Raw genomic sequence first — 13,333 nt, forward strand, 5'->3', positions numbered from 1 at the left:
CAAATTAGCTCTGCACAGAGAGGCCAGAAGAAATTAAGTAACACTGCTACAGGTGCATCCTCACAGCACCTAAGGTCACTCTGACATGCTTTCACAACCCTGAAGGCATATGACATTTTTAGTGTTTTGTGAATGCTTTTCTGAGCCTGTGACGCCTTTTGCTGAATGTCTCATTTCACAGCTCTGGACTTTTTGCTTATCTGCAGCATCTTACTTGTTCCTTCCAGGAAAATTCTTACGGATGTTTGACTGGATATCAACAAACTCTTTTGATCTCCCATCTTCTCCAGAAACGAAGTCTCCCTCTGCTTGCAGGTATCAAGTCCCTTTTTAGTTTAAAAAGTCAGGGATTCATTGAGAGGCTCAATGAAATCTTGTGGGGATATGACTGAGGATAATAGGAAAACAACGCAAAAGTTCATCACACTACATCACTTTTCAAGGAAGTTCTCATGGTTTTGCTTTCCTACCTCTGTAAAAGTGATTGCTCAGATTACTATGATCATTTTCAGTGTGGAAGGGTCAAGGAGAATGATTGAATATGAGGATCAAAAAAAAAAAAACCAACCAAAAAAAAAACAAGTGGGAGGGATAATTTGTGATGCTACAGTACTAATTAGTATCAAGAATAAAAGCAAAGGTCTCACAGCTCAGACTAGGTTCCATCAGGCCTTCAAATATATTGTTGTGCTTTGTAATTCCTCCTCTTCCACTTACTTTTACAATGGAAATCATGCTGAAGAGGTCAAAGCACGCTGCACAGAACAGCTGTGTTAGCTCATTTTGAAGGCAAGCTGGAATGCAGATTGCACTGCGTTTACACAGCATGAACTACTGTTACACCAAAAATGAAAAGAAAAAACAAAGTGGGCTTCCCAAAATGTTCCGTGCACTTTGTATAAACAAAGCTCCCCATACGAGTTCCTCTAAATGCTGCCTGAGCAATTTGCACTGCATAGCTCTGCTATAGGCTGCAAAGGGAAGCATCACACACAGCTGAGTATCACTGGTAGAAGAAAAACCTATGAATGTCCAACTCAACTGCAAGGAAAAATCTCCACCGGAATGAAGGACGGGAAGGTTACGCTTTAGGCGAAGGAGCTAACTTCACTCAAAAGATCTAATGAAACATCTGCCTGTAAGCTCATGACAATGACATGCAAAGACAAATTTTAGAGAGCAGAGCACAGCCCCATGCTTATTTATTCAACATTTATACATTTGTTTACTCCCTGAGAAAGACGACCACCAGGATATGAAGCGTTAGTGTGAGATTTCATATTTAACTCTTACAAATGCAGACAAACATAGGAAGAACAAGATCAAATAATACGACTAGCTTCCATTAGAAAATCCAGCACCTCACAGCTTTCCATCCAAAACAGAAACGTGAGACACATCAATAGTAGAGGTAGACTGCAATGAACAGAAGCCCTCAGCTCTTAAGCAGCTACATCTCCAGTGGTGTGAGGAAAGACTACTGGCCCGAGGGAATACTGGAAACTTAACTTCAGAAATTTTCCCACTCAGGTCCTGACCAACGATCTGACTCCTTTTCACTATCCAGAATGTTCCTTTCTGTTATTTCTGTCTGTTCCCAATCTTGTGATGTGATTAGAGTAGATGATTACGCTTACATAATAGTATCAAATTAATTTGCAGCAGAGCACAACAGCAGAGGAAAATGCTCGAGTTCTGAAATCTCCCCCTCCCCAGTTTATTTAAGTGACACCAGGGGATTATGGCAAAATGGGTCAGTAGAACACTGCTGCGAAAACAACCAAAACATCAGGCCTGACCTTGTAAACGAGAGTGAGAGATCGCAAATCAAGACAGCAGTTTATAACGTGTTCTGTAACAAGAGCCACCAGGGTGAAGCAGCTTCCTAAACACCTATTGCATATTCGAAAGTTGACAGACTTTATTTGTCCTTTCAGTAGGGTGAAACATTTTGGAAATACCTTTACAGAAGTACTGGAGCACAGACTTATTTGGAATTTTACTTTCTGGGGGAGGATGGCTTCCTGCCCACAGTAAGTCATATAATTAATACGCTCCCACTGCTTAAACAAAAGGCAAGGGAATTGAACAAACACGCCCTAATGCATGGTCCAAGAGACCTGACATGATCCATCTCAGTTCTCTGGCATTCCATGTCTCTGGATGGTCCCTCTCTCACATACTGTACAATTTTCTACTACTGGGATGCTGAGATGAGCATCGCGTTACAGGATTATAACTACATAGGTGTTATCCTATCTACATAGGACAAGAGCCTTCTGATAGGTGTGCAAAGACCTTTTCTGTAACTAGCAGATTTATACTGATTGTTGTGATAGCTGGCTAGATGCAAGACAGCAACCATTAACCAGGTTCATCACATTGCTCAGCTAGCATGGATAGTTTGTGATCACTGCTAACCCTGCAAAATACCCACAAATTATTTACCTTTCCTTTGGAAAAGCAGATGCTTCTTAAACAACTACTCCTTCAAGCTCACTGGATAAAACCAATTTGGGCCTGGGTCCAACTTTTCAGAAATACGTAAATGACTCCTGTTTGTCTTTTCTTCTTTCCAACGCAGACACCTACTTTCCATCCTAAATATTTTAATGGAGGTAAATTAACATAGCTTCTTCTGGTTTAACACCAGCTTCAGTTTTACACCTTGACATGCCATAGCAGCATCCTTTGTGCTTTGCCAGTTTCATAAGCTGAGGTAAGCACAATGACTAGGAGTGGTGTGCATTTGCATGCCGCTGTTGCAGACTGTACTGAGCCAGTGACACTTGCTGCACTTTGAAAAAGGTATCTAAACTCACAAACACGCAGATTTTATCATGAGAAGTAAATCTAGGCCTAACTCCACTAGTTATTTAACTCCTTCCCAGTACTCTGTTAAGAACTCCATTGTATATTTATGCTTTATCTTAAATATGTGATGTTAAATAAGTAGATTTACTGGGTACTCACTAAATTCAACCTCCTCCAATATAGGTATAATCATACAAACATTCAACTCTCAGGGTCATTCTGCACAACTGGAAGTTTAATTGCATTGCACCTACTTACTACATTTTATCTAGTTTGCAGCATCACATTATGTTGATGTCCCTAGTCTTGTTCTTCACCAAGGTAAAAAGAAAGGCCTCTTCCCATTTCTGGATCACATGAAATGACAGAAGCCCTCCATTTAAAAATGTTAGCAGTGATCACGGTGATAAGCAATGAAGACCATACAAAGGCAAGTACTACACAATTCCTTCCTGAAGTGTTATAAACACAACATAAGGTAGACACGCTGGAAGCATCATCTACAAACCTACCTCTCCTGCTCCTTCCTGTTTGTTTTTCTTCTCTATCAACATTATAATGCTTTGATGAAATGCAAGTATGAATGCATAGACATACTGTAATTTGCTGTGCTTTTTCTTCCCCCATGTCTGTAATTTCTGCATAACTAAGACAACTTGTTAGTATTAATCTGATTTACACATAATAAGAAACACATTACTTTGTTCTTGTAACCATATAATCATGAAACTTGCCCATCATGTTACTGGATTACAGATGTCTAATCTGCAGTCACCTTTATTAAACATTCAGCTTGCTTACAAATATTTATATTGCATACATTCAGGATAAAACATGAAACATTAGAAACTTTGTGTTTCCTAATGCTGATTCCCTCAACAGTGCATGTATTATTCCTACACTGCTTTCTATATGCAAGACATGAACAAAACAATGATGGCAAGAAAGCATAATGTGAAAAACAAACAAACAAAGAAACATACTTTAGGTATCCTTCATTCTGACTGCTTGCTATTTTTAACACTGCTCTGAAGACACTCCGCTTACGCAATTTCCCCCATACAAAACAAAATGGACTTTTATGGGGGAGAGCGGAGGAGGAATTCTGGTACAAGTTTCCTATGTCCTTGGTCCTGTCTGCTGTCAATGAAGTATTCACATCTGAAACACAGCCAAGACACTACATAGGCTGATCCAAGGCTTCCACAACAAAACACATGATTTTTTTATGCTTGTATTGCTGGATAGCTGAGCAGTGCCAAGCAATTCATAGTTCAGAAACAAAGACACTTAAAATTCTGGAAATCTACTCTCTGCCTATGCCTGTGCACCTTACAGTCAAGGTACCAATACCAAAAGCTATTAGGTAGAAGAATCCTCTGTAGTACTGGCTACAGCTGGCTGATACTGATGCAGTTACGACTTAAGAAGCTTTCAGGACTCATTTCTTTATATGTAAAGGCCAGATCTAGAGTCTAAACTATTACAATAGCCATGACACCCACAACAAACAGTTGAAGACAAAAAGCAAGAAATCAGGCAGAAAGGCCATTTTTGCACGACTAATTATATTCCTTTATTACGGAGTTAATGTAAACAGTTGTGAAAATGACTTGAGGAATACACAAAGATCTACAAACCCAAAGCACCATCACTATTGTTACTACAAAGTGGAGCAGTGATCATCCTTCCATTTTTTTTTTTTATTTTTTTTTTGGTGGTGGTTGTTTTTGACAAGGCAGGGGCAGGGGAAAGGCGAAAAACAGATTGTATTTAAAAAGGCTGTAGGGTCCTATGGGTGGATGAACTTAACTAAAATGCCTGATATTTCAACAAGGTAACTTGCGCAGCACTTTCATTAGGCTTGCATTCAAGACTAACTCTTTATAAACTCTTCAGCCTGCATTTAGTAATCAGCTACAACACTGTAAATTAACTCTGATCCATAAGCAGAAGGCAATGCCAAGTTCTACTCTTGTTCTGCATTTCTGTGTAGGAGAAACTGCAGCCTCAGACTCCTATGTATTTAAGAAGGATGACAGTACTTCAAAGTGACAGCTGAGGGCACTGTGCTGTAATGCCCGCTACGTGTCTCTAATGTCTTCTTAAGCCATAGGAAGATAATGTCGAATTCATAAAATCCATACTAGTACTTCCATAATTTGAAAGCTTTTTATCAAATACCACAGACAGCACCAAAAGTAGCATATGACTGGCATGATTTGGATACGGGGCTGGAAGAGGCAGAGATTTTATAAACCAATTACTTACATAGCTGAAATATACTGCTCAAACTTCTTTCAACTACAAGAGGGCTAAGGATGGCATGTAATACCAAAAAGAGAGCATTATTTTAGTAGACTTACAATTTTAAGAGTATTTTTAATAGAAACAAAGCAGAATTATGGTATAAATCAGCTGCTCAGCAATTTGCCTCTTCATGGGATTTGCTCCTATACGCTGATAACACCTAAGACAAATCTTGGTTGACTTAGACTGGGGTTTGCCTGAGCAGACAGGCAACGCCGCTCCCTTAACGTGTCTATGTGCTAGCCAAAGCAAAGAACCATGCAGTTGTTCCCTCACACAGTAGGAGCTAAATTAATCTATCGAATGTCATTTCATCTAATGCTTTTGCAATTTATAACAAAGGTAACTTCATTCCTTAGTCTCTGCAACTTCTCTAACAGGTGACCCAAGATTATGTCTCCAGGACAATAATCTATTTCTTCTCTGCTAGACATGAGCAATATTTTCTGAAATAATTAGACAAAGATGCTGTTTTGCCAATTAGAATTGTGACTATCTGATTCTTGAAGGATACTGCCATGCTTAACAGTATGCTCAGAAATTTTATTCAGTTGTGGTCTCTGCTTATGTTTTAAGTATGTTAACCTTCAGAGAGACCAAAGAATGATTCAGAAAAATACACCCAGCAACAAATAACCCACATCAACTGTGGCAATAGCTGTCATTTTGATGCATCTGACTTTGAGCAAAATAGCTGAGTTTCTGGATTGCAGAATCTAAAGAACAGCTCTCTCCCAACTTTACCCAATTTTGCAAACCTACGTAACAAAGCTAACACAAGTCAGAGAAATCTTAGGACCACTCACAGAGTTTGAAGATTGATGACAGATTCAGAAATATCTTTGGAGCGAAAAAAAAAAACACAGAAGTAAAAGGTAATCTCCTACAGCACAGTCTGCATCTGCAAACTGAACCAGTTAACTCTTTCCTTCACAGATCTAATGCAGTCATTTTTCCATGGAAAAGTAGCCATGAGACTTCCTGCTGGCTGATGCCAACAGATGTCTCAGGAGGACCAGTAGAATATAAGGTTTATTCCTGCACTTGCACAAACAGGAGCGCTTTGTCCTCTTCTGTGTTTCCTCTAGTAGTTTATCAGGAAATCAAGATTAACCTAGCCATGTCCACAGCTCCTTGAGGTTTAACACGGAAGCCTGAATATTACAGCTGTGGTTATAAAGAGATTTTTACTCTGCTGCTTGTCTGTTTTGGAGAGGTGGAAAGAAGGAAGTGCAGGAAACAACTGCCTGTGCTCCAGCCTGGCAGCTGAGCAGAACTCAACCCCTAATGGTTCCATCTAAGAAAGAATTCAGGATAGTGAGGAAGCAAAAATACCACGGGAATCCCATCATCACAGTGATCATGCTCAGGTTCTTCCAGCACCTCATGTTTGGCACACACAGCAGTAACACACACACACCTGTGGACCAAGACTGCAGAACTCAGAATCATCCAAGTTTTATTAAAGAAATAATACACTTGCTAAAATGTGAATAGGTAATACAAATAAACAGGTATTTAGAAGTTAAGCCTGTACTCCAAATCGTTGCCAATTCTTCTTGAGCTGTAGCAGTACTGCTGTTGTATTGTCACAGTAGTTGTGATTTAAAAGCTAGCACAAATTTTGCCCTTCCAGCCAGGCTGAGTCACTCTGTCTTATCAGGCAGAAATGACTTCACACCCTCTAACATTATAGACCTGATCTCTACCTGTGTATTCTTCTCCTTACGCCTCATTTTTGCTTCCTACCTGCTTCTGCTGGTGGTACTGCTCTCCCAGCAGGCTTCGTATGCTGCTCCCTATGTGACTGGCATGTTATTAATGAAGAGGTGGCTGGTGTCTCTCATTATGCTTCCACTGAGTGAAAGCACCTCAGAACTAATTTAGCTTTCACTCGCTGGGGAAGACATGGTACTCCACCAAGAAGTTCACTATTCTGCTGCCTTTAGCAATAAAAAAAAATAATAATTTTTTTTGTTTTAACATTAATAAGGTGAGAGAATAGAGTATTTCCAAAAGAAATTAAGAAATGCAGAAGATAGATGCAAGTGCAGAGGCTCCCCGTGAGTTACCACCAAGCCCAATTGAAAGAGATAACACATGCGTTGAAAAAGATGTACAGGGTGGAGAAGAACTCCACAGGCAAACAAGTGGTAATAAAGCCTGCACCTCGTGCACAGAGTTAAGCAGGTCTCTCAACCATTTAAACTTTCTTTGCTGTTTGTGAGAGTTATCTGTGGCAACACACGCATAACTCCTAAGAAATTAAGGAGTATGGAAATCATCTTGCTCCCCAGGCTGAGAAGGTCATATCCCTCACTGTAAGAATAGAAAACTAATTAAGAGACCAGACTGCACTGGCTAGAACAGATCAAATCCACTTAAAGCTATAATCTGAAACAGTTTTAAAAGACTTTCCCTTGATTATTAATTCATTTACTTATACTGCATAGAGGGACAGTCATTCAGTCAACACAGCTCCGCAGTAGCTCATTCTCTGAAGTAAACAACCTCTCTACTTCCAATCACATTGTATTTATCAGCATTACTTTTTGCTACAGTTCCTCCTCCTATTTTTCTCTCTCCTATTTTTCTATTTCATGATCTTTAAAAGAGGTATTTTACTTTTCACATTCTTACACTTTGACAATTCACATTTTACACTTAGTATTTTATGTTTTACTAATGAAGTAGCAGTACTGCATGAACTAACAGAACCACGATGACAGACTATTGTACTCACGGTATCAGTAGGTTACATGCATCGATACCAACAGGGTTTCCTCTGTCGCAGGATCAAAGTCATCACGAAAGGGGATCAAGAAAGATTTCTCGTCACATGTATTTAAAGATTTCCCAGCAATATGCTGATCAAACAGCGTAGTAGAATTGTCAGTTAATCGTTACTTGGATGGATTTGGATCAATGTCATATCTCACATTTAAGGACCAATGTGTGTTTGCATTACATGAAAGAAAAGCCTTACTCATTGTAACTGGTATTTTCTTATTTCTTCATGTTTGAAAAAATTAATGCTAAGGAAAAAGTATAAAAGAATCAAATAATAATAACACACTGAATTTGGGCAGTCATGCATTCAGCTTTCAACACTACTGCTGCAAAAGGGATGAAAGTTTCTTAATGGACAAGAGTAGAACAAAGATGAAATTAAATCTACTTTACCTGGCATTTGAAAAATGATATTAACAACTTTATAGAGCAAACTATTTTTGTAATGATGTTTTGGATGCTGTTTATCTTAGTTCATGCAGCTAGGATAGCATTCTTTATTTCTTACTTTGTACTCATGAAAATCAAACAAAAGGGCAATTTAGCTTGCTATTCCTCACACTAATAATGGATGCCGGGTACACAATCCAAGTTTAATTTTTTTCTACCCCAAAAGAAATTGCATCCAGAAAATTAATCAATCTTCCTTTGAAATACCACCAAAAAAAAACCTCCAAATGATAAAATAATTTGCAGAGCAGTTACACTACCAGAGTTTTGGGTATCTTAAGTGTTTTTGTAGGTTTTTTAGTTGTTACTACCTGCGAACATATCAATTCCTCTCTCTATTACACAGTTATTGCTGGAAGAGTATTATTATACAAGAAGCTACAGAAGTTTTAGCCATGTTATTTACTCATGACATCGAAGTACAAAATCTGATCCTAAATTAGCTAGCATTGGCTTGGTCAGCTCAGTGTCTGTATGTACATATATTTTCTCTATATACATATATTAAAAAACCCACACCACCACTGATACGCAGTGCACCACTTTGAATGCAAGCTACACTGAAATGTCTCACTATCATTTCAAAAGGCTTCCTGCTGTCATACTGAAATGCCCAGATAGGTGGACTGCTGTGAAATATGTAGGCGATGCCTGCTGACTGGTTTTCAGATGATGAGGAGCATTTGAAAGCATCAAAGATTCCTGTGTGGATGTGTGTACATTAATCCCTTCCTTTGTGATATCTAGACTTGACTATTGTAACATGTTGTTTAATAGATTGCAAGACTCTGCTCCTCACAGACTGAACCCTATTCAGAAATGTCAGTGCTCCCACCAGGCTTCTCACTGATTTTAGGTTTTCTAAACTTAACATGATGGTTGCTGTGAGATTACATTGTTTGAAGGTTGAATTTACACCTCTCTTTCAATTTGCTGTCTTCCCTATTTCGCTACTGGCAGGACTAGAATTAAAGTGCTAAATGTTCCCCAGACAGGAAACCTGGATAATGGAAAGAAGAAAGGGTAGGGCTTTGGATGCAGTGCCTTATCTTTAAAGCTTCTTGAATATGTGGTTCAACTTCCTTTTGTCTTAATAAGAGATAGTCTGTTGTTAAAAAATTCACATCCCCACACTGCTCTTAACAGAGGAATGATGCTCAAGTACTTGTTTTGGCCTCAGTGAAATATATGTATTAGAAAAGCTCAGATATGATAGTGAAGCAAGACAATAAGAACCCAGACTTGCAGTAACAGTTTTTCAAACCAGTAGAGTTGTCATCATTCTGTTCTACTTAGTTATTTCAGCTTCATTCTTTGTTATGACATTTCAACAAGTACCACAAAGTCAAAGATGTGCTCATCTACCGTACTAAGTTTGGTGCTTTCAGTTCACAAGATGTCTGAATACTGAGCAGGCAAGGGCAGAGAGAAAAGCCACTGAAAACCTTCACTGTGCTTCATATGGAATTAAGAGTTGTTCCAAGCTCCTATACTGTGCTGAATACTTTCACAGCACCTTTCTGAAAAAAAATTGATTGAAGTAATGGGTGCAAATCTCGCCTAATATGTACAAACAAGGTCTATGACAGACAGAAGCCAGCACTTCCACACTATATAGATTGCTGTGCTTTTTTACAAGGTACCCTCCCCCAGTACTGAGGAGGGTCACACTGAAAAAAGTGTCTTTAATATATCAAATAAACAAAAAAGAAAAAAAGCACAATTTAACTAAATAAGTAAAGTTAATTCTTAGCATTACCAAGTATTTTTACATGTCAGTGACAAAACTAACAACAGACCTTTGCTGCAAAGGAGCACTGATTCCATGAGGGACTGCAGGCCTCTTTTTTTCCTAGGTATTCACAGAGGTAAAGGACAGTTTGTAAATAGCTTGCCTGCACTGTTCATTGGGTTCATTTGAAAGCTGCTAACAAATATGCTCAGCTTCTACGTATATTTGGCATCTTTTGGGGGACTTTCAGTGCAGCTCTCTAACAAAGATCAATCACTGCCCTCTTTATGCAAGTACTACTTCTGGCACTTCTTTAAATCCCTTCTGGTCCTGCCATGCAGCCAGCGTAATAATTTACCACTGACAAGACTTGCCAAACTTCCCCTACATCTATTTCCACTTCCCTTCATTTTTCTTGCTCCTTTCATTTTTTGTGTGTGTGTGCATGCTGACTCCCTAGTTCCTCTTCTACTAAATTATGCTCTATTATTTCCACAGCCTGAAGAAGTCACAGCTGAAGCATTATTGCTAACCTTATTTTGTATTCCTAGCATGTCCTTTAATCTGTTTTGAGTTTTATTTGCAGCCAAGATGCTGACACAGCATCAATTTTGTTTTCATGGTTTGACTGGGTAGAAGCACGCCTTACTACAGGCACTAGGATGAAAAACAGTCAGCTATCAAACAGCAACACAAACACTTCTAGAATTACCCCCTTCCCCTTTTTTTTTCAAGTTGTGTGTTATTGTTTCTAAGCAGTAGCTGCAAACCCTCAGCTTCTTGGAAAGAAATGAGAAAAAATAGATAAACTGAAATGTATTTATTTCACATATTCTCTTTTCTCCTTTCCCTATTTTGCCATTTTTTTTCCCAAACAATAAACATTCATGCTTGACCCACATCAAAAGCTTCTGTAAGGGACCAGGTTGTGAGGGTCCCAAAAGCTTTTCTGACCTGTAAAAAAAACTGTGCTTTCTCAAATATCACTAATACCTAAACTGATTTATTTATATAGACTTCCTTGTTGCACGTCCTTCAACACCTCAAGCATCCCTAGTTCTCTCTTTAAGCCACACAGTTTCACTCTTCTCATGTGAAAATGTGCTCTATAAATCAAAACTCCCGTATTCAAGTTTTTCTAAAGCCTTATGGGAGGTCCACAATGTGAACCCAAATTCCATTCTGTAAAAAGGCCCTTTAACAGCCGAACCAACACCTTTAATGCTTCAAAAAGCCAGTAAGGACAATTAAATATTAACTTCCTTAGCTCTAATATCCTAAAGTCTCTGCTTATTATGAGTCTAGAGAAGTTATTAAGAAAGCCTTTTTTTTTTCTCCACACTTTACTGTCAACACTGCTTAGTGAGTTAGCAATAGAAATGATTGCAAAATCATCTTGTTTATTTTATTTTTGCAATCCATACATTAAATAAAGTCATTGCCCATCATGCAAATACAAGGCATTGAAAAAACAGCCATGAAGAAAGGTATTCGTATTACAGCTTATAAATAAGCATCACACAAACTGGCATTAATGTTTGTAATTAAGAAATAAGACACACAGTTACAGAGCAGCCAAAAACATGAATAACTATAGGGTTTAATACACAGCATTAGAGCACACATAAAAAGATGTGTCACTTGCAAAACAATTAACTAATAATGGCACTGGAAAGCCAAGCTTACCTCTGAAGAATGAGATGAGATGCACATCATCATCACCTCAAATGCAAAGTCCGTCCCCCTCCAGATTTCAGGAAAGGAGGTCACATGAATGTTAAAGAAGAATAAAGTTATGATTTCTTGCTCTGACTCTTTCCAGTCAAACAATGAAGAGAGATCACTAAATGACAGAAGTGTGATTGGTCTCCTTAGAGTGAGGTCCCTGTTCTGTACCTACTCCGTGTCAAGCCTGTAACAAAATTCAGGACAGGTAACTCAGCAAGGCTGTTTGGGAAAAAGGCTGAGGGCTGACAGGTGAAGTTCAAGGCCTCAGAAATCTCAAACCTGACACCAGCCACTTGGATCTTGTCAACAGTTACTCTTGCTCACAGCTTTTGTGTACTAAAGGTGCTCATTTTTATTAAATCCCAGAACCTCTTTGTAATAGGATATGTTCTACAGTTTTCTTAACGTGCAAAAAGCTAAGCTTCACTATCTGCTCGTCATCAACAACCAGGCTTCAATGTGAAGCTTTTGCTACCTCTTTCATTCAGACTGAAAAACTGCTACGAATCATTCACTCACCTGGAAATTCCCATGTCTCAGCATATGAGCTTCCATCTAAACAGCTCACAGGATATGTACATGGGCTCTGTGCTCCATCTTGCTCGCTTCAGAGCCTACTGACTTTAGCCTAATAGTTGATAGCATAAAAGGCTGCACAAACAAAGTAGTGCCAGAATACATTGGCTTTAACTCAAACAATAGAGGAGACACAATCCACATTTATACACCCAGTCTCCCCCAAACACCAGGCACCTAACCAAGGTACTCACATCAGATTATTTTTTATTTTTAAGTTCCCTGCACCATTCAACAGAGAGCTGTAGGCACCCCCCTACAGTGTGTCAGACATTTCAGACCTGAATCAGTCACTCATGGCTGCATCTACAATCGATGAAGAGACGCAGCCACCTTCAGAGAGTGACTCAGATCTTGTGTACATCTGAGACTGGATCCTAGTATATGTTGAGCACCATTTGTGACCTCCCCTTACATGACAGGAGGGGGAAGAAAAAAAAAAAAAAAACTTGTGAAAAATAGTAGGAAATACCATTTTGCAAAAGTATCGCTGTTTCAGATTTCAAGGCTCCCAACTTCATGTTTGGGAATGGCTATAGCTGAGCAGCATAGAAGTTACAATTAAGAGGCATCTCGTATCAACACAATTTTCTGTGTTTATTTCATTCCATATTTGGGGAGCAGAATTTTTTCAAACTGTTTTAATACTTCACCTTCTACTTACCGCCAAAACCCAGGAAGGATGCATAGACATAATCTGACAAACCCTACTGTACATCAGACCCTTCTTCTCCAACACATATCTTACTTCGATTTGCATTTTGACTAGAAAGTACGTATATTCAGATTTAAAACAGAAATGTTTTCTTATCTGTGCTTAAAAACAGAGGACTTAGAAAAAGGTTAATGTTTAGTTTGAGAGTACTCAGTTCAGTTCATCCAGACTGAATTCTCAATCTCATGCCCACTTGGGTTGGTCTTTAAAGAATTTAC

General features: G+C 38.7%; 1 protein-coding gene and 1 long non-coding RNA gene across 7 annotated transcripts in view; both read right to left on the minus strand.

The window, feature by feature from the left end:
- The window catches only part of LOC118172214, a 28,353-nt gene extending 21,489 nt beyond the window's left edge, over positions 1-6,864 (minus strand). Inside the window, exon 1 of the long non-coding RNA XR_004753590.1 lies at positions 6,545-6,864. This is a non-coding gene — a long non-coding RNA (uncharacterized LOC118172214). The remainder of the gene's footprint in view (positions 1-6,544) is intronic.
- RORA (RAR related orphan receptor A) overlaps positions 1-13,333 on the minus strand; it is a 379,776-nt gene that overhangs the window by 153,539 nt on the left and 212,904 nt on the right. The gene's annotated exons all lie outside the window — the stretch shown is intronic.

This window comes from Oxyura jamaicensis, chromosome 10 (assembly GCF_011077185.1).
Source record: "Oxyura jamaicensis isolate SHBP4307 breed ruddy duck chromosome 10, BPBGC_Ojam_1.0, whole genome shotgun sequence".
NCBI classification, from domain to species: domain Eukaryota; kingdom Metazoa; phylum Chordata; class Aves; order Anseriformes; family Anatidae; genus Oxyura; species Oxyura jamaicensis.